Genomic DNA, 19,733 nt, shown 5'->3' with positions numbered 1-19,733 from the left:
CGCCGCTTCGAGGTGCCAAATTATAACGATTACAACAACTAGTTGTAACTATTAAAATAAGTATTAGAAATACAAAAATGGTTAGGAGACTTTTCTAGAATAAAAAGACAAAATGGTTCTGAGAAATAAATTAAACATTTATTGTGTCTCACCACAAACAGTTACAAAAATACAGATGACACAAAAAACACTATATTAATAGTTGCAGAGATTTATGCCAAAAAAACAAAGAAAACTTACATGTCATTATCCTTTTACAAACTCGGGAGATGCTATAAAAACTTACAAATATTACTGGGCTATAAACTATGGCAAATAAAAAATTATCTTTTTAAATAATGAAAGCAATTATCATTTTAAAAAAATGTCTATCTTGACTTTATAATTTAACACAAAAAGTTACCTTAAATTTCACTAAATTTTACTCTGCAGGTCTGGGGTCGGGAACTGGATCTATTTAATTTTTTGTGGGTAGAACTGGATTGGAAATCTCTGAACACTCTCCAAACTGCCAAAATGCCGGGGATGACAACCAGGGAGAAACAAAACGAGGATGGAAATAAAGATCCTTCCAAACCTCACTTAAACTGCATCTGAACCATTAAACTGATTAAACTGCTACACATTTTCCATGAAAAGGAATAAAACAGAAAACTTTCAAATTCGAAGAAATGCAAAATATCCTAAAAGCGGTTTCGATCAAAGGAAAAACGCATCCGTAAAATATAAACAAACTTTAAAATGGTTTACATTAATTTCGGCGACGTAAAAAGAACGAAATACTATTTGGGTTTTAACTCGTACGATAGGAACAGAGAAACATGGAAAACATTCTTCGTTATTTTAATACATATATGAGGGGATTTCAATTTAATACGTATACGAGGGGATTTTAAAATATATATCAAGGAAAATGCAAATGCTACAAACTTAGTAGTCATGTGAGCCATACTTGCCTAAGCCACACAAAAATGACGGTCCAGCTGTCAGGGGGCGAAGGCGAGCTCGACGTTTTCTGACGAGTACGGTGAAAATGATCAGGATTATGAACCAACAAATGAAGATTTAGATTCGTCAGGTAAGTGCTTGTCATATTTTTAGATTTATTGTTAAAAGTATGTTTAGCATTAAGTGTGTTATGGCGTTAAATATTTTTGTGGCCTAGGCAACTTTGCTTCTTACAGTTCTTAAAGTTTTTGGAAAATGCTGTTGTTTAGGCATTGTTATGTAGTAATAATAGAAGATGCATTTTTACAATTATTACTGCGAACACATTGAAATTCAAAAAGTGTAGTTCTCTTTGTATTAAATTAAATAATTAATTGCATAATATAATAACGGACTGAACCTTCTTTAAGTAAAAGTCATGGTGTTTGTAATGATTCCGTTTGTTAGTCAAACTTGGCTCAAACTAAAATGGTTGGGTTCAAATTAAAATAATTTTTACAATAACTACTAACAATTTGCTCATTACAGGTGACGAAAACGAAGAACATCACAATCTTCTTGTAGAAAATGACAAGAACACAGAAGGTACACCCAGAAGAAAACGAAAACGAAGATCAGAAGAGCATAAGAAAGTAATCAGGAAAACTAAAAGACAGCAAGGTGAAGAGTATGTATCAACAGGTAAAATAGTTCCTGAAAGGCCTGCTGTGGAAAGTCATGCGAATATGCACACAAGGGTGTGCAATCTAACCGCGCTGTCGGAAAATAAAGTACATATGTAGCTATACATGTATAGTTCTATATTTTATATTGGTTAATAATTGGTTAATTGGTACATGTAGATGCCTATGAACCATCATGAAAAACAGACGCACCTCACTGAAGATAATCTTTGCGGCATCCATGATATAAGCTAATATGTTTAAGTATAATATGACTTGAAACAAGGAAAGACATTTTTAAAGGTTACTATAAGTTGCCTTATAGAGAAAAATGCTTTGTGGGCAAATTAAAGTTAAAGATATCAATAGGAAGTACAATAAATCAGAACAATCTCGTCAGTAAAAGACTAGATTCTATTAACTGAGGAATCCAAATGTTATAGACCAAGTTGTATGTAAAAAGTTTTTACAATAGACTTTCGACATTTGCGACGGGTCTACCACAAACACCGTGAAAAGAAAACATAAGTCTGGCACATCACAACAGTGCAAAAGTGGAAAGCATTATCTAGCAAATAAAATAAAAACAGATATTGAAGCATTTGTTTTTGTGAATTTATAGCTAAATTTCCAACATACGAAAGTCATTATTGCCGTCGCGATTCACAACTTTGTAATCTAGCTCCATAGCTAACTTAGAATGCAATGAGCAGTATAGAACCGAATGCACTTGTAAGCATGTACAGCCCTTGTCCAACTTTAAACTTTGAAATATGTTCAGCTCAAAGTTTAGTCATCTTTCATTCCACTCCTGTCATAAACATGTTCTGTGTGTGATGAATATCAAGTTAAAACCAAATCTGTCAAAGACGCTAATGAGCAGCAAAAACCCTTCCAATTCCTGTTTTATATACTGGGGAAGTGTATTAAAAGAGAGTTGTGGACATACAAATTGGGCGTCCACGACAAGTTAACTAACATTGAGCACATGTACGTTTGGTCTGAAAATGTTGCGTCGAGAAGCTGAGGAGGTTTTGTCATGTCTTCTTAATTACATCAAACATGTTCCAATCTCTTAAGTTCTCCCTTTTCCCACAGCACTCCATAGGCTCCATATTAAAAATGATTCCCAATCATGGCATAACATGTCCGACATAAGACTATGTCAGACTATACTTTGAACTAACATTGGAATTAACTTCAGACCCATGTTTGATTTATTTTTGGACCGACATTGGATTTATTTTTGAACGTACAATGGACCTTAATAAAATGAGAAAATAACAATGTCAATGTCAAATAGGCGAAATAAAAATAGATTATCCTTTGTCAGGGGTCTTGAAGATACAAGTCGAACTTCAACTACATACTGCTCAGTGTGGAAAATTAATTTAGATCAAAAAATATTCCATTTTATAGAAAAAATATTCAAAATGATACAGTTACTTTATGTGGGGCCTGAGTGGTACATAGATTCGCCTAACTAACGGCATACTTTCGTTCTGACCTTCTAAGAGATTAATTACTATATTTGCAAACAATCACCGGCAACAGTTTAGTCAAAAGAGCAAGTTGAGTAGTTTTAATGGGGAATTATACTACAGTACCCAAGTGGTAGATTTATAAAAATACAAAGAAATAAAAACTTCTGGTGTATGATGGTATATTATTTTATTAAAAATAATTAAATTTTTTTTATATCCACAACAGAGCAAGGAGATTCAACTATAGTCTTCAAATAGGAGCTTTTCGCCCTTTTTATGGATTGGGCAGATAGTACTCTTATTCCACTGTTTTGCCATTTTCTCTTGAACTTTTACACTTGAACAATTATGCTGGAACAATTTATCATTCTCTTTATTTTCTGCCTCTTCCAATAGCTCATGTTTTGTATATTCTACATCATCTACAAGACTATCTTGTAGATGATGTACAATCTTGTCTTACTTCCAGTTTTGAGGAGCAACTTCCGAAACTAAAGGAGGTTCTATGTGGGTAGTTTTTCTTGGTCTTTTGGGCGACGTATCATTTTATACTTCTATATAGAGTAGGTGTTTGAAGTGGTCAACCCATCTGCTTTGTATTGTACTATACACCATCAACCTTGGTTTAAATTCCTTTTTTGTGATATTCAGGATTTTATAGAAATTTTTAGTTTAGCTCTTACATAATCTAGTTTTCAAAGGTTCGCATTTTCCTTCTTCTTACAATTTTATACTTATCTATTATGTGGAATATATTCAACAGTTCTATATTACAGTGAGTGCTTCTATTGCCATTCTTTGCATATGGGACTTTTATTTTTATTTTTATGCCTATCGAGAAATCTATGTTGGCCACACGATAGGTACGTACATCCATTAGATTAGGGAAGTGCCTGGCTTCTATTAGGATGTGATCTAGATGATTCTCTGTTTTTCCATCAGGCGCAAGTTCATGTTACTTTATGAATATTCTGATGGGTACTTTAGGTCCTTCCAACGATCATGCTCCTGGAAACTGTAAATTATATTATGCTATTTTTATTATCATTGTTGACGTTATTGGTACTGCATTTTCTGATGTATGGTTTACATAGTCTCATAGTCCCTATTTTTGCGTTAATATCAACATATATAAAATTCTTTGGCATCCTCTTCTTTGCCTTTAGTTGATGGCGATGTCACCGTCGACAAGACACGAACCGAGACAAGGCTGAATATTGAAAATTGAAAAGATATAGCTAAGCTTTATGCTAGAATATGCAGCACATGTCTTAAAGTGAAGCTATACAAACATCGGCTTGTAAATTTAGTTATTGATGAAATGATAGCAGATGTAATAATTTGTTTCTTAGCTCTTGACATACAAAAAAAAAATGTCCAACAGTGGAATCAATAATTGAAAATTCTTCCGGTCGTTTTAAATTAATTTATACCTATAAAGAAATGAAACATGTAAACTATATATTTACTTATTTCCGGAGTAGTATTATAAGTAATGGTAATTTTAAGTTATCAATCTTAATAAATAAAACAAGACTATTTACAAGTTCATTCTACAAAATATTCAATAAGGTCACGGATATTTTTATATATCACCTAAACGTGAAATCGATAATCGATATTATATACCTTGAGAGGGGAAATAGGGAGTTCAGATACGACAAGACATATCGATTACTGAAATTTAATATAAGAATTAGTTGGATCCTCAACAAAACCACTAAAATCCGGACTAAACCATATCAATATGTCATAATACTGTTAAGAAAGGAAGTCCTACAAAAGAAAATGATATTATTATATTCTCAAAAAAGGTGTCAGAAAAACCTCCTGTAACTGTTTTACTTACAAGAGAGTAATTATTGATATTTTGGGTACACATTAAAAATAACTTTATTCAAATTTGACTTGAATACATTATACATAATAGATAAAGGATAGTACCAGGTACTATTCTACAAGACTCAAAGATTAATAACGATATATAATAAAAATCTATTTATAATAGAAAAAATCATATAGTGTAACCGAAGCACAAACGTTTGCACGGTAATAAGAAGGCATTCATGCCTTCTAACGCATAGTACATCACATCTATAGATCGGTATATTAATAACACTAAAAGTAATTTTAATAAGTCCTAATAAGGCTTTTATTTTCTTTTTTTTTTAATGGTAAAAATGGTTTCGGGTTAAAAGGGGTAGACTGGTTTCAGGGTTTACAATATATATCCCATTACCAGGTCCAGTAGAACGAACTTTACAGACTAAATTGATATACTCTGTTCACTGGACATAGTCCTAACTGTCTAGAGTCAAATCTTAACTTAGATTAAAAGTGTCTGCAAGTCACTATACTATTGAGGTTAAAATAGGTCGATTTAAGCCTACTTATCTTAGTACGAAAGTTGATAATAACCGAAATACAGGGTGTCAAAGTTAAACTTTTATTTTGACATGGGATAATAACACGAAATTTAGTAAGTGGGGGTTTTTTGGGACGAGAAACCAAAACTCTTCACCAAAATTATATATTAGAGGAAAGTTGCCTAATATTAGGATAGCGCCTAATATTGGATAGCTAATTATTTCAAAAACAAATGGACCACAGATGTCCACAGATGGCTAGACTATGATTCAAAACTTAACGTAGATCTCTCTGTACATTCCCTACATTTTTTGAGTTCACTTAGTTTTAGTGCTGAAAATATTTCAAATAAGGTAAGAAATTTAAATGTTTTTAATCGGTAGTGTAATAAATGTTGAAGTTGACATATTTATGTAGATTTAGTCATGAAATTTTTATCAGTTTATCTTGTAAAAATTCTAACCTGTAATTTAGAAATGTGCCTAATATTGGACACATCAATATTGGATATCCAATATAAGGAACGTTTTTTATGTATCTATACTGAAGAACGTTTTTGTTGCATAAGGTCCTCTAAAAAAAGAAAGCAATGGAATAAAGCAAATATGGCCTCTGCAATTTCGGCCCTAATCGATAAGGAGATGGGATATTTGAAAGCAACGAAAGCATACGACGTACCAAAAGCTATATTAGAATATTATTGTAAGAAAGAAAATACACTGGAATACCTCGAAAAATCAACTCTTGGTCGTAAGCCAGTTCTTCCAGAAGCATTAGAAAAAGGGTTGGTTGAATACTGCTTGGAATTTGAAAGGTTTTATGGTTTAACCTCAACAGACATTCGCAGTTTAGCCTTTCAGTTGGCTTTGGCCAAAAATTTGCCACATCCATTTTCTAACTCGAAGGCTACTGCAGGGAGAAAATGAAGTTTTTTAAAGCGTAACAAGACTATTTCTTTTCGAACGCTACAAGGTGTATCTGATGCTAGAAGAAAATCTTAAGAAGTTTTATGAAATTGTGGAACCAGAACTAATTTAATCCAAGTAGGATTTATAATGTTAACGAGTCCGGGATAACAATTGTTCAACACAAGCATACTAAAGTTATAGGTTTAAAAGAAAAAAAACAAATTGGAGCATTAACCACTTCGGAAAGAGGTTTACCTGTGACAGTTCTCATATGTATGAATGCAAATGGGCATTACATTCCTCCAATGATGATCTTTCCGAAAAAAATTGTAAAGCAGAATTGATGGATGGAGCCCCTCCTGGAGCAATTAAAAGATGTCATCCTTCTGGGTGGATTCAATCCTACTTATTTAAGCAGTGGATGGATCATTTTATTTCCTATACTAAGCCATCGGCCGAAGATCCTGTCATTTTAATTTTAGACGATTACTACTCGCACACAAGAAACTTGGATGTCATTAATAAGGCTCGAGAAAATAATATCATTGTAATATGCCTACCTCCAAACTCAACTCATAAGATACAAAATTTAGATGTAGTCTTTATGGGACCTTTAAAGACATATTATTGCCAACAAATCGAAAACTGGTTACGAAATAATCCTGGTAGAACAATTTCCCGGCACCAGATTGCTGGTTTGTTTGGTAGAGCTTTTTTAAGGACAGCATCAATGGCAATCTCGTTACATAGTTTTCGAAAATGTGGCATTATGCCATTTGATAGAGATTTGTTTCGTGAACAAGATTTTGAAATCCATGAAAAGTTAGAAACTTCTCTTGTTGATGACAATAGTAACAACGAAAATAAATCTCTAAATACTATTGAGAAGCCCAAGCGCATTATCATTCTACAGGACGTTTCTGTTCAACCTGGTGGAATAACTACCAGGATTGATGAAATAAGCAATTTTGTTATACCAACTGACTTAAAACCTTTGCCTGTTTTACCTGGTCAATCAGGAATTAAACGAAATAATTCTGGTGCACCTAAAACTGCAAGTAGTGTTAAGAAAGTGGTAAACTTTGACTATAATACAAGTAGAAGGTTAAAGAAAATGAAAGAAAACATAAACGCTGATACTAATTTACGCAAAGAACCCAAGCAATCTAAAAATAAAAGGAAAACAGAAGTCGTTTCTTCAGCTTCATCAAAGTCTGAGCAAGAAATACCGTTTGTTGATTCCGAAGACATGGATCAAAAAGAAGAGGATGTGGAATGCATCTACTGCCTTGATTTGAGCTAAGGGCAACATTAATTTCATTTGTGAATTTTGTATGGATGGATAGTCACTATTAACTTGTATTAATTATTTTTGTACCTTTCAGAATAATAAATATCATTTACTAAAATGAAATTGATATTTTGTAATCACCAAAATAACAAATATATTGTTTACATTGTACATGTACATGAAATAAACTTTTCCGTAATATCGGATACCCTATTCAATATTAGGCGACTATTTTGTAAACTGTCGAATTTGGATTTTTTTAATTGACATTTTATTATCGCCTACACGTATATTTTAGAGTTATTTCAATCTTACCAGAACATAATAGATAGTTATACCAATAAATTAGAATTATTTTTTTGTAAAAAGTAGCGGTTGAAAAACATGTATACAATATTAGGCCACTTTCCTCTACCCAAAGGGCGCCACATACGTCTTTCAGCGTTCATTTAATACGTTAAATTTTTTTTATCTCCTACTCTACATAATTTTGAATTAAAATTTTTATTCTCTTAATTTTACTTAATAAAGATTTACTACATTCATCCCGCTAAATCAACCGTTTTCGAGATAAACGCATTTTAAAGCTGCGATGCAAAATTCAATTATTTGCGTATTATTGTAGTTACATCCGAAAAATAAACTTGAAACCATAATAATTATGCAAGTTGTCATGTTTATGTCATTGCGATACTTTTTTTATATCAGGATATGAAAAGATCTTAAAAGAAATACAAAGACCAACATATTTTAAAATTATATTTTAATCAGAATATTCGGCTGATAAATTAATGAATAAACACTAAAAATAATAAAATATTAATAAATAATAAATAATCAAAATGGCCTTCATTTATTTCCATATATTTTTTGATATTCTTTATAAAATTTCTTCTTACGAGAAAAAGATTCAGATTCAATCTTCTAATCACGTTAGCAACATCCACTATCTTTGCCAAAGCTCATCTCCATGTACTGATCACTGGTCCTGAATAAACAAGATGTTTCCCCAAAAGAGAAAGTCCAAGTGATTTAAATTGCAGCTTCGGGGAGGCCACGGACGTTCACTGCTTCGGCCAATCCATCGGTGAAGAAAAACAGTATTTTAAACAGTAAAAAACAGCAAGAGACAATTCGAATACTGAGTAGATGAAAGCAGATAAGAATTGAAATTGAACGAACATATGACGAATACGTTTAAAATAAGACAAAGAAAATCAAAGAAATAACATTGCCTAATACCTAAAATGAATAAGAAGTGGTAGCAATAAGTATATACAAGTCACAAAGTATTAAGGTCATATTACGTCTATTATCTATTGCTTTACCGTCCCTTATCAAGAATATAACTGTTCGATTAATTTTTAATATATACGAATAGGAATAAGGTTTCGTTTCCTCACTCTATTTTATAATCGCAATTAGTAACTATTTATAAACTGCTCTTTTTTTATCTAGAAGTTTATACATAAAAAATTTTGTGATATGGAAAGGTAAAACAGCTTAGGGATTAGATAGATTAGAAAGTCCCAACTATACATCAGATAAAATCCCCTGGAGATTACCAATTGTAACGGGATTCCCATCAAATTTCTACTAAACGACTTTCCCCGGTACGGGAAGATCTCGCTTGCAGTCGAAACAGGAACTCCGATTTGCGATTTTATGTAGCACAATAGGGCAGTGGGAAGCGCAGAAAATTGGTGAAATATTCCAAAAGCCGTGCACCCCCTGCCCCAGCGAGGGTGGATTATTGTATCAAGAGACCTTATTTGCTACGGAAGAGGGGGTGGACGACAGCGTTGCCGCACTTAAATGTTTTTCTTCCTTCGGTGAATCATTTGAGAAAAAAAGTTTTAAATTACGATATAATTTATAAAAGAGGTAAGAGGTTAGATCCCTAAAGGGAGTGTAGCGATACACGAAATAATGATAGATAGATAGATAGATAGATAGATAGATAGATAGATAGATAGATAGATAGATAGATAGATAGTTTATTTGACTGTAATTTACAATAAAGTTTACAGCAAGTCAAACTAAAATTATAAATATTAATCATTACAACAAAATGAAAACAATACATTAAAAATATTTAAAACATTAAAATACATATAAAACGTACAATATAGACATCATAATATAATTAAAATAACATTAAATTTGGTTATGTTGCAGCTTGGGCATTCACAGATACACTCTGGTAATATTCACCTAATGTATAAGGACACATGGTCACTAGGTAATCTTTGACTTGGTTTTTAAAAGCTGTAGTAGAATGAATGTTTTTAAATTTTAGAGGAAGTTGATTATACAATAGTAAACCACAGACATTAGATGACTTCCTACTTATTTCTAAATGTCGATAGGGTACTACAAACTGTCTCTTATTTCTTGTGTTGTGTGAGTGAATATCACTGTTACATAAAAAAGTTCTTTTATTTTTATGAATTAGTATCAATAATTCCAAAATGTAAATTCCATACACTGTTAATATATTCAAATCTCTAAATAGGTTTTTACAAGACCAACCATACGGAACACCTGCAATACATCTGACAATACGCTTTTGGGCCTTGAAAACGTCCTTTATACTAGAAGATCCACCCCAGACAGTTATACCGTAACTCATTGTCGATTGTACGTCAGCAAAATAAAAAAGACGAAGGTGTTGGAGATTAAGTATTCTACCCAAATTTCTCAATTGATAACATTTAGAAATGAGCTTTTTACATACATTCCAACAATAAGTCTTAAAAGATAAATGAGAGTCGAAAGTCACTCCTAAAAACTTCACATCACTACAACTCAAAATACCCTCACCATTGATGGAAATACTTAAATCAGGTTTAGTAGAATTTGAACGGGATGTAAATGATAAAAATTTAGTTTTGTGAACGTTGAACAGGAGCGACTGATTACTGGACCAATCAGAGAAGGTCTTCAGTGAGTTTGTTATTTTATCTTGTAAAAAATTTATGTCTTTATCGCGATATAGCATTGTTGGGTCATCAGCATAAACTGATACAAATGCATCAGACATTACATATGGTAGTTCATTAATATACAAAATAAATAATATCGGGCCCAATATGGAGCCTTTTGGTACTCCATTCTTATTAACAATTGAATCAGACATTGAAATCTTGAAGTTATTTTTCACTTTAACTATTTGGTACCGGTCTTTCAGATAGGAACCAAACCAACTATGGGTAACTCCCCTAACACCATATCTGTACAATCTATCGAGGAGTACATCCTGTTGCACACAATCAAAAGCACGAATGAGGTCACAAAAAATGGCAGTTGGATTTTCACTGTTTTCAATAGAGATTAAGACTTCCTCATAGAAAGTGTTAATGGCTGTGGATGATACTCAATGCTTACAATTTGTTTACGCCTTTTTCTGCGTCATTACTTAAGTTCCGGATCTTTATAACAGCCATGGTCTTAAGTAGACTTTACACTACATGATTTTATCATATGACAATATCATATGAGATTTGTTATGATTCCTCGTTTCTATGATGTTTTAAAAAATCGTGTTTACACTGCATGATAAGTTATGACTTAAGATATGAGTGACAATAAGTGAGGTTTTATTGATTTTTCTTTTTGTTTATGGTCATAGAGATATTAAACACAGTATAGGTATCAACTATTAGATTTTTAAACTATTATAATGGAAAATAAATCTTTGATTGCATTGGCTTCCCGACTTTTAATAATAACACGCCGGCAACAACTGCGTACAGCGTACAGCAGTAAAAAGAAAAAGATCAGACGCCTTTGGGCTTCCAGGTGGCTCTTACGAACAAATCGTGGACAGGGTATTGTCACTTGTCAGTGAAATTTGTGACATAATATTTAATCTTAAAACGCTGAAATTGCAGATCCTTCTGCTAATCTTTTACTTTTATCTCCCAAAGTTCAATAAGACCTTGTAATAATGAATCTTGGGCTTCTTTGGACAACATGTTTCAGAATTTGTTGAATATTTAAGTCCTATCTGCTAATAACTGCAATCACCTTCATGTCTACGCTCAGAAACAATGGTAACCTTGAAATTTACATTTACCTCACCAGCTAATCGTTTTTACTTTATAATAGCTAGAAACCGGAATATATTCAACAGAAAAATATGCGTAATATATACAAACATCTTCTTCTTCTTTTTATGTAGACATGACTCTGTCCTTTTTTTCAATGTGCTTCCGGTAAGTTGTCGTTCCATCGTTTTCGTAGTCTTCCTATTGATCGTCTTCCTATTTGAAAATCGTCTCTTGTCGTCTTTACTACTCTATTTGTTGTCATTCGGCTTATATAATCGTTCTTTTCTACTCTTCTATTTCTTACCCGATTGTTGATGTTCTCCACCTTGTATCTACGTCATTTATCTGTACTTCTAGCTCTGTCCCATAGTGTCTTACCATCAATTTTTCTAATTGTTTTCATTTCTGCTGCTTCTAACATCCTTTTTATCCTCTCTGTGTCAGGTCACGTTTTTGCCGCGTATGTCATTATTGGTCTGATGACTGTTTTGTAAATTATGCCTTTCAGTTCAAACAACCTGTGGCTCTGTTTGCTCTATTCACTTGATTTTCCACTTCAGTTTCGAGTTTTCCGTAGCTGGATAATGTGGTGCTTAGATATTTAAACTCCATCATCACTTTTTCCTGACCTTCCAGCTCCAATTAAATCTTAGTAAATTTGCTGTTGTAACCATGCATTTTGTCTTATTTGGGGAAATTAACACGTTAAAATTTCTGGCGGTTATATTAAATTGGTATAGCATACGTTGTAAACCGTCTTCACTTTGAGAGTAGTATTGCGTCGTCTGCATAGCAGATTATTTTAAGTTGTTTTTCTCCTATTTGGTATCCTTTTTTAGTTCTTACTTTTTTTATTATTTCATCCATAATCAGATTGAATAGTAGAGGACTTAAGGAATCTCCCTGTTTTATTCCATTGCCAGCTTCAATAGAATCGGTTAGTTTATCTTCTACTTTTAATTTTATTGTGTTGTCTTGGTAGATATTTTCGATCGTTTTGATTATTCCTCTTGCGTATAATAAGTGGATAACGTCCCTTAATTTGACTTTGTAAAATGCTTTCTTAAGGTCCACGAAACATAGATATGCCGGTTTTCTCTTGCACATGACTCATTATAAATATAGCGACAGTGGATGATCTTTTCGACCTAAAACCTTGTTGTTCTTCTGGTAGTGTTATAATTTCATTCAGTTTATTTGTTATCACTTTGGTTGTTAATTTTTCAGTATTTCAGAAAAACCCGTCCCGATAAAAGTATTTATGTATGTCTCATTTTGTTTGTATTTTAGGGTTGTTAATTTTGTACCGGTTTACCTAAAATATTTTATTACAATAGCAGTTGTGCCTAAAATAAGTTAAAAAAAGAGAGATTTTAGTAGTCAGTGAATTTGAATGAACAATTTCTAGAAATTTTCGACACATTCCGAAAATATTGACATACATTTTTTTTATAAAAATATGCAAATATATGTGATTTCTCGAAAAAAAATATAAAACTTATGCAAAATATGCAAAAAACTGCGTTTTACATAATTCCGGTATCTAACAATAGCTCTGTTTAGGCATTCTTTTCACAGCTTCGTTTTCATCACATGCAAAACTTTGCACAATGTTTCAAAGATAAAACAAAACATTTTTTTCATTTCGAATTTGTACTAAAATAACGTACACTAATTCTATATGTGTGCAGAAACCATAAAAGTCATTGACTTGTGTTGTTTCTTAAACGACCAATTCAATTGATATATAATTTAGATTTACCAGGAAATTCGACAGAGATGCGACAACACCGCCAAAAGCTCTTAACGAGAGCGAGTTGATCGACGTAGAGCTCGTGGTGTTTTCGATGTTTCGATTCAAAAGCGATATCCGTACATGCCGACGAAGGTGGCTGTGACGTGTGATTGCATTGCGGACATGCTTTCTTGATTGACGACGTTTTGTGCTTGCTAAAAAAACACCATCAGATATTGCCAGTTATTAGCGACGGCGTTTTGGCGTGCGGATTACGTAAGGTAAGGATGTTGACGTATTTTATAAAATTGGTGCAATTTTTATGTCTGTTTAACAATTTATTTTGATCGGAATATCTATCAGTGGTTATCAGCTAATTAAAAGGAGTAATTCCTCAATTAAAAGATTAGCATATTAAATAGTATGTGATTTTACGACGATATCAATTAATTATGCTATTTTTTTATTAATTAATAATTAAATTTCAAATTTAAAATATTTTGGCTACATCCAAAGAAGCAATTATTTTTTTTGAACAGAAGTTTTCGTTGAATTAAAAAGTAGTATTAAAAATTTTAGACAATTCTTTATGTGATACAATATTTGTACTCGATTTTTAAATGCATCGTTTACAATTTTTAGGGCAGTAGATTACAAAGATCTTTATATAGGACTTTTAAACAGAAAAATTTTAATAATCCATACCTTTTACCTCAGTTTTGTACTAGAATTTATACAAGTAATATGACCGCCCCAAAAATATAACAAAACTCAAATATAACAAAAAAAGCAAATAAGCACTCCCGAATAGACATTCTTTCTCGTCCTTTAACGCCCGCCTCTTGATTTTTGTTGTGTTTTCCGATATTTTGGTTAAGTTTTACTTCTTACTTCAATGTTCACCACAAGTACCTCAGAAAACTAAGCATTTAAAAATCGAAAAATTACTAGGCGCTTTTTTCAACTGGAATATCTGGGGGAAGTCAATAGAAAAGACATACCATCTCGTAATTATCGAATTTTTTACTGCACCATGATTTTTTAATTAAGCAAAAAAATTGACTTTTTTCATTTATTCCAATATTGTAAAAAAACTACGTATAGTAGATGAAAACCTTTAACAGACGATTTTCTTAAAAATACTTGCTCTTTAAATGAGATTTTCTAAATTAAAAAATGTTTTTAAACGAAAAAGGTATTGCAAATTAAACTCGAAAGTAAGCATTTTTTTACTTGTTTTTTATTATTAAAATAAACAATAAAAATATTTACACATTTCACATATGAGTTTATATATCGATCGATCGAGTAATTTTTAACAATTTAATTTGTTTATTCTATTTGATAAAAAAGGTCATTTTCAAATGACTGTACAGGTACTTTGTTAATATTTAGAAGCGTCTTTTGGTCTCATTCTCTTTGTAAGGTCTCAAATTTTCATGTTTTTAAAAAAACTGTAATAATTTTTAATTGCTTACTTACAAATAATTGATCCAGAATGAAATACCATTTTTCTCTTTATTATAAATATTTAAATTATTTGCACCATTGTAACCTGTACAATGCACCATCTGTATGCAAGGTTATGAAAAAGAATATATTAAAAAAAGAAGTTTATACGACGAATAGAACCGAAGATTTTTTTTTAAATTCACAGCGGAATTAAGAGCTGAATTTTGGTCTATTTGTCAAAAAAGTTTTATTTTTTGATTTAAAATTTAATTAAGTTTAATATATGTATGCCTAATTAACATTGTGAAAACTTGTTAAGTAAACAAAAAAAAAGGTGGCCGAGGCCGCATGGTAGGAGGAAGTTCTTTCTAGCTCATAAAAACTAAAAACGGAACTTCAAAACGAACTGCGCTTGAAAATTTGCACTATCTCGTAACATGCGGTCTTCTGTTTTATTTAGGGTAGCTCGTCTAGATGAGTTCTAACATATTTTCACCTCAATAAAGCCACCACCAATACCTAAAAATTTAGTGTTTTATAAATTTTTTGGCATTTTTTCGGCCTGCTAATTATTTTTGGGTATTTTTATTAATTAATTGAATGTTCTTTACATATTTTGAAATAAAATAATGTTGGAAACTCTTTAAAAACCAATTTTATTGCTTTTTTCAAAACAGAAATAATAATTTTAAATTTTGAAAATAAATTTTAATCACTTTTGACTGTTTTATAAAAGTATATACACATATTGATAAATATTTTTATTAACCTTGTAATAATTTCTACCCCTAAAAATGAATTATACTCTTTTATTGAATATTATTATTACAATAATCTTAATTATATTCGCCAACTTTAAATCAAATGTTTAAATTTAATCTCAGGGTTCCTCTTTGAGTTCTGAATTACCTTTGGTTTATGAAAGTGTTAAAACATACAACAGGAGCAGAAGGAAATAAAAGAAATGTAAATTGTAAAAAAAAAACAAATATATCGATAAAACACCTTGAAAAATATTACTACACATATAAAAACAAAACCAAATATAGATACTTATGGCTTTGTCCCTATTCTGACAATTGACAAACTGCGCAGTCCATATTTAATCCGCTTTACTAAATAACCTATATTATTTATCTGAACTTATCAAAATTTAACAAGTGTATACAACTAACAAACTTTATAAGTTTTATTTATTTACAGTTCCATTTCAAAAACTTCTCTCTCTCTCTCTCTCTCTCTCTCTCTCTCTCTCTCTCTCTCTCTCTCTAATATTATTCTAAAAATGACCTGGACCCTGTTTTCGATTCGCTCGCTCACCTCCTTCCTTGGTTCTGCTCCCAAAAACCGAATCTTGATTTCTCGTTCTAACCAATGCTCCTGTCCCTTTGGATTATAAATTCTGCCGAAGCAATGATAAATTTGGTTGTACTTACAAATACTGTTGCCATCAAATGCTACACTTCGCTCGATCAGCACACAGGGAAACCACCACGGTCTTTTCTGTACTTACTTTCTTAACACAACTTAATTTTTTTTACCGTTAAAGAAAAAACCTTCCGACATTTAAAACTCTTTCTACTTTCGATGTTAATCTTTCGACGATCAGGAACAGATAACCCTCCACTTTTATTTCAAAAACCCATTAAACATACCACTTCCCTTTCTACTTTCTCTTTCTAAATCAATCATATGCATTTCATAGAAATTGAAAAATTATTTTGTGTGTTTGAAAATTTTTCAATTTCTATAAAATGCATCACGTTTATATCTCCTAGCTTTTCCGATAATACTCAAACAAACATACTTTACATAAATTAACTTTCTCTGTCCACCAACCTTCGAACAATGGGTCATTACACGGTTTTGGATATTCTAAACATTTATAAAAACCCTAATCGTTTGAAACGAAACCATATACTATTCATACATAATTTCTATCTAATATCTTGAATCTATTATCTATAACAATCTAAAAGTTTGTTCACTAAATTTGTTTACACACAAATGTTGATAGTAAAGGTCCCTATTAATATTAACTGATGTCACATACTTATATCTAGGCATAACAGTCTTTGTTAATTTTCCTCTTCTCTGCAAAGTTCTATCGTAAGTATCAAAACCCTAAGATTTTTCTATCCTATAATAACGTTTTCCCTGAAGTTGTCTTCAGCCCGAAATACGAACAGAATCAGGAGATGCCATCATTTCGGTATAAATTTTGTTATATTGAAGAATGTCTTTTCATTATTATGACCTTAAAAGATTTTCGGACATTTGATGCTTCATGACAGCATCATGACAACATGATTTATCCAAATTAATGTACTGGTCTTTTTTGTTCTTCTTTTCTCTATTATTTGTTGGAGTGCATACATATGTGGTCTATGCAGGACATTCCTGCAGAAAATCCTGCCGAATCATTTCAGCTTTTATTTGAAAAAGATTTTCCAGTTATTTTTTCAGTATTTTTCCATATAACCTGCCTATACATGCTGTCCCACTAATGCCTCTGTAGGTTTTTAATTTTTTCCTATCTCCCTTTTTACGAATCGTGGTAATTATGTGCTTTGCATATAACATGATGTATAAATTAAAAAAATTATAAAACGTCAAAGAAATATCACATACTACCAAACAAACAAGTAACCCTTTGGAAATGGCTGAAATATTTAATACGTATTGTATAAATGTCGGTTCTACTATAGCAAATAATATTTTTGGGTATATACAAAACATTAACAATAAGATATAAATAATAGCAATAATAGTATATTTCATCATCTCACTAAAAAACTAAGATTCTACAAATTATAACTAATTCTTTAGTAAATTGAATTAATTTGACAATTAAATAAAAACATTTTTTCCAACAATTTATAATATCAGTAACCTTTATATTATAAAAATGGTCAAAAATCTAAATTACAGCGTCCAACTATAAACCTGTATCACTAGACTTGAGCAATTTTGCAAAAAAAGTGAAAAATATGTGCATAAATATGCACTAGTTTACCCAAAAATATGCAATAAATATGCATTTCTTTTAGAAAATGTGCATACTGTTAATGGAAACATTAATAATGGTATATTAATTATTGTTTATTTTAATAATTAGAAAACAATATTCATAAATTTAAAAACAAAAGTAGGTAATTTTAATGTACTAAGTAATTGTAATGAAAGTAGTAAAGAAGTAAAATACTATTCCTTAGAATTATGAAAACAATAAATGACCAAAGTTTTTTCAAAATTTTCCAATAAAAACTTCTGGCTTCTATCTATGTATATATATTTTAAATTGAGAAACTTCTTTCCACATTAACGGAGGTAATGGGAATATTTTAAATTCACAAAAGTATTTGGTTCTAAATCTATTTCTTCCCAAAAATTACCAACAAGAAAGTCAGCTACCTCAATAAGTTTCTAAAAACCATTGTTTTTTTTAATTATTGTTTCAAATTTTTGAAAATTCCAGTGTCACCTTTTATCATTTTGACAAGCTGATCATGCTTTCTACCAAGGACAGCTTTGATGATTCTAATTGAGTAATAGTTTTTTGAAGCACATTAAAATTTAATTTAATGAATGAAGGTTACTGCTGAAGAACGTTGTTTTTAAAAATTTATTTAGCATCTACTTAGCAGAGATTAGGAACTTTCATCAGTTAAAGCGTCAATTTTATTTTTTAAATCTACGAAACAGTCTGAATAGAAAAAAGCAGCTTCCAAAATTCTTCTATGAGATTAAGGGAATACTTTTTTTATACTTGATATCAGGAAACAAAAGGAAACTTTTTTCTAATTTCTTCTGCAACTCTATTCATTCGTGTATTAAATTGGTATAAAATATTTTTAAATTTTGTCCTGCCTTGACCATATATGGTACAGCATCGGATAAATATCAAAAATTTATGGCTAGGAACAGCTGCAGGAATATCAAAAAAATTTGATATTCCTTCTTGTAAAAAACATGATATTGTTGCAGAGTTGGTTTTTTCTAATTGCTTGCATGAAGTTAAATAGGAGTTTGGTAAGATCTAATCGCTTAGATCACTAATCATTAAATGAGCGATAACGAATCAGTGGTTCCGTCAACACACACGTAGAAGTAATTTAGTAATTTAAAAACTACAAGATATCAGATACAGGAAAGCGCTATCAACTAAAGTAATTTTGCAAACCACCATCCTTCTCAAGAAACCATTCACTCAATCTAAGAATGTTTATATCTTGTATTGTATGTATGCATGATGCTTTATATACAGTGTGTAAAAGCCAAATGGAATAAATTCATTATTTAGGTTACTCTACATATTTATAAAAAATCCCGAAACACGTCAAATTTAAATTATAACTTGATATTCTTTAACGTGAAAATGCAACCCCTACCTTCAACCCCCTTAGAATGACAGGTACAACTCACAATTTTTAAAATAGGAAGTATAAGCTTGTGATATATAGTTTGAAAGGTCTTTTCATTCTCCATTCAAAAATGTTGTCGCTTTCAAGTTTATTAAGATTAATTATAATAAAATAAATTAAAATCATGTGGTTACCGAAATTCGCTACAATACTATAAAAAACTCAAATGTAATGCAAAACATAATAAAATGTAGAACACGAAAAAGAACTATGAATGTTAATGAAGTAGATGTTTAAAATGTTCACCGCGAACGTCTTGGCAACATCCTAATCTCAAATAAAACTGTCTTCTAACATTATTTAACATAACAGGCGTGATCGACCTAATCGCAAGCGTTATTCGTTCTTTTAAGTCATTTAAATCAGAAGGTTTAGTTTTGTACACATGGCTCTTCACATATCCCTATAAA

General features: G+C 31.2%; 1 protein-coding gene across 1 annotated transcript in view; it reads left to right on the top strand.

The window, feature by feature from the left end:
• Positions 1–13,556: 13,556 nt before the first annotated feature.
• Positions 13,557–19,733, top strand: part of LOC140437799 (uncharacterized) — a 94,587-nt gene continuing 88,410 nt past the window's right edge. Inside the window, exon 1 of the mRNA XM_072527544.1 lies at positions 13,557–13,728. The gene's annotated coding sequence lies outside the window, so the exon portion shown is untranslated. The remainder of the gene's footprint in view (positions 13,729–19,733) is intronic.

Source organism: Diabrotica undecimpunctata, chromosome 3 (genome assembly GCF_040954645.1).
Source record: "Diabrotica undecimpunctata isolate CICGRU chromosome 3, icDiaUnde3, whole genome shotgun sequence".
Lineage (NCBI taxonomy): Eukaryota > Metazoa > Arthropoda > Insecta > Coleoptera > Chrysomelidae > Diabrotica > Diabrotica undecimpunctata.
Note: the sequence above shows the minus strand (reverse complement) of the source record. Positions and strands in the feature narration are given on the sequence as shown.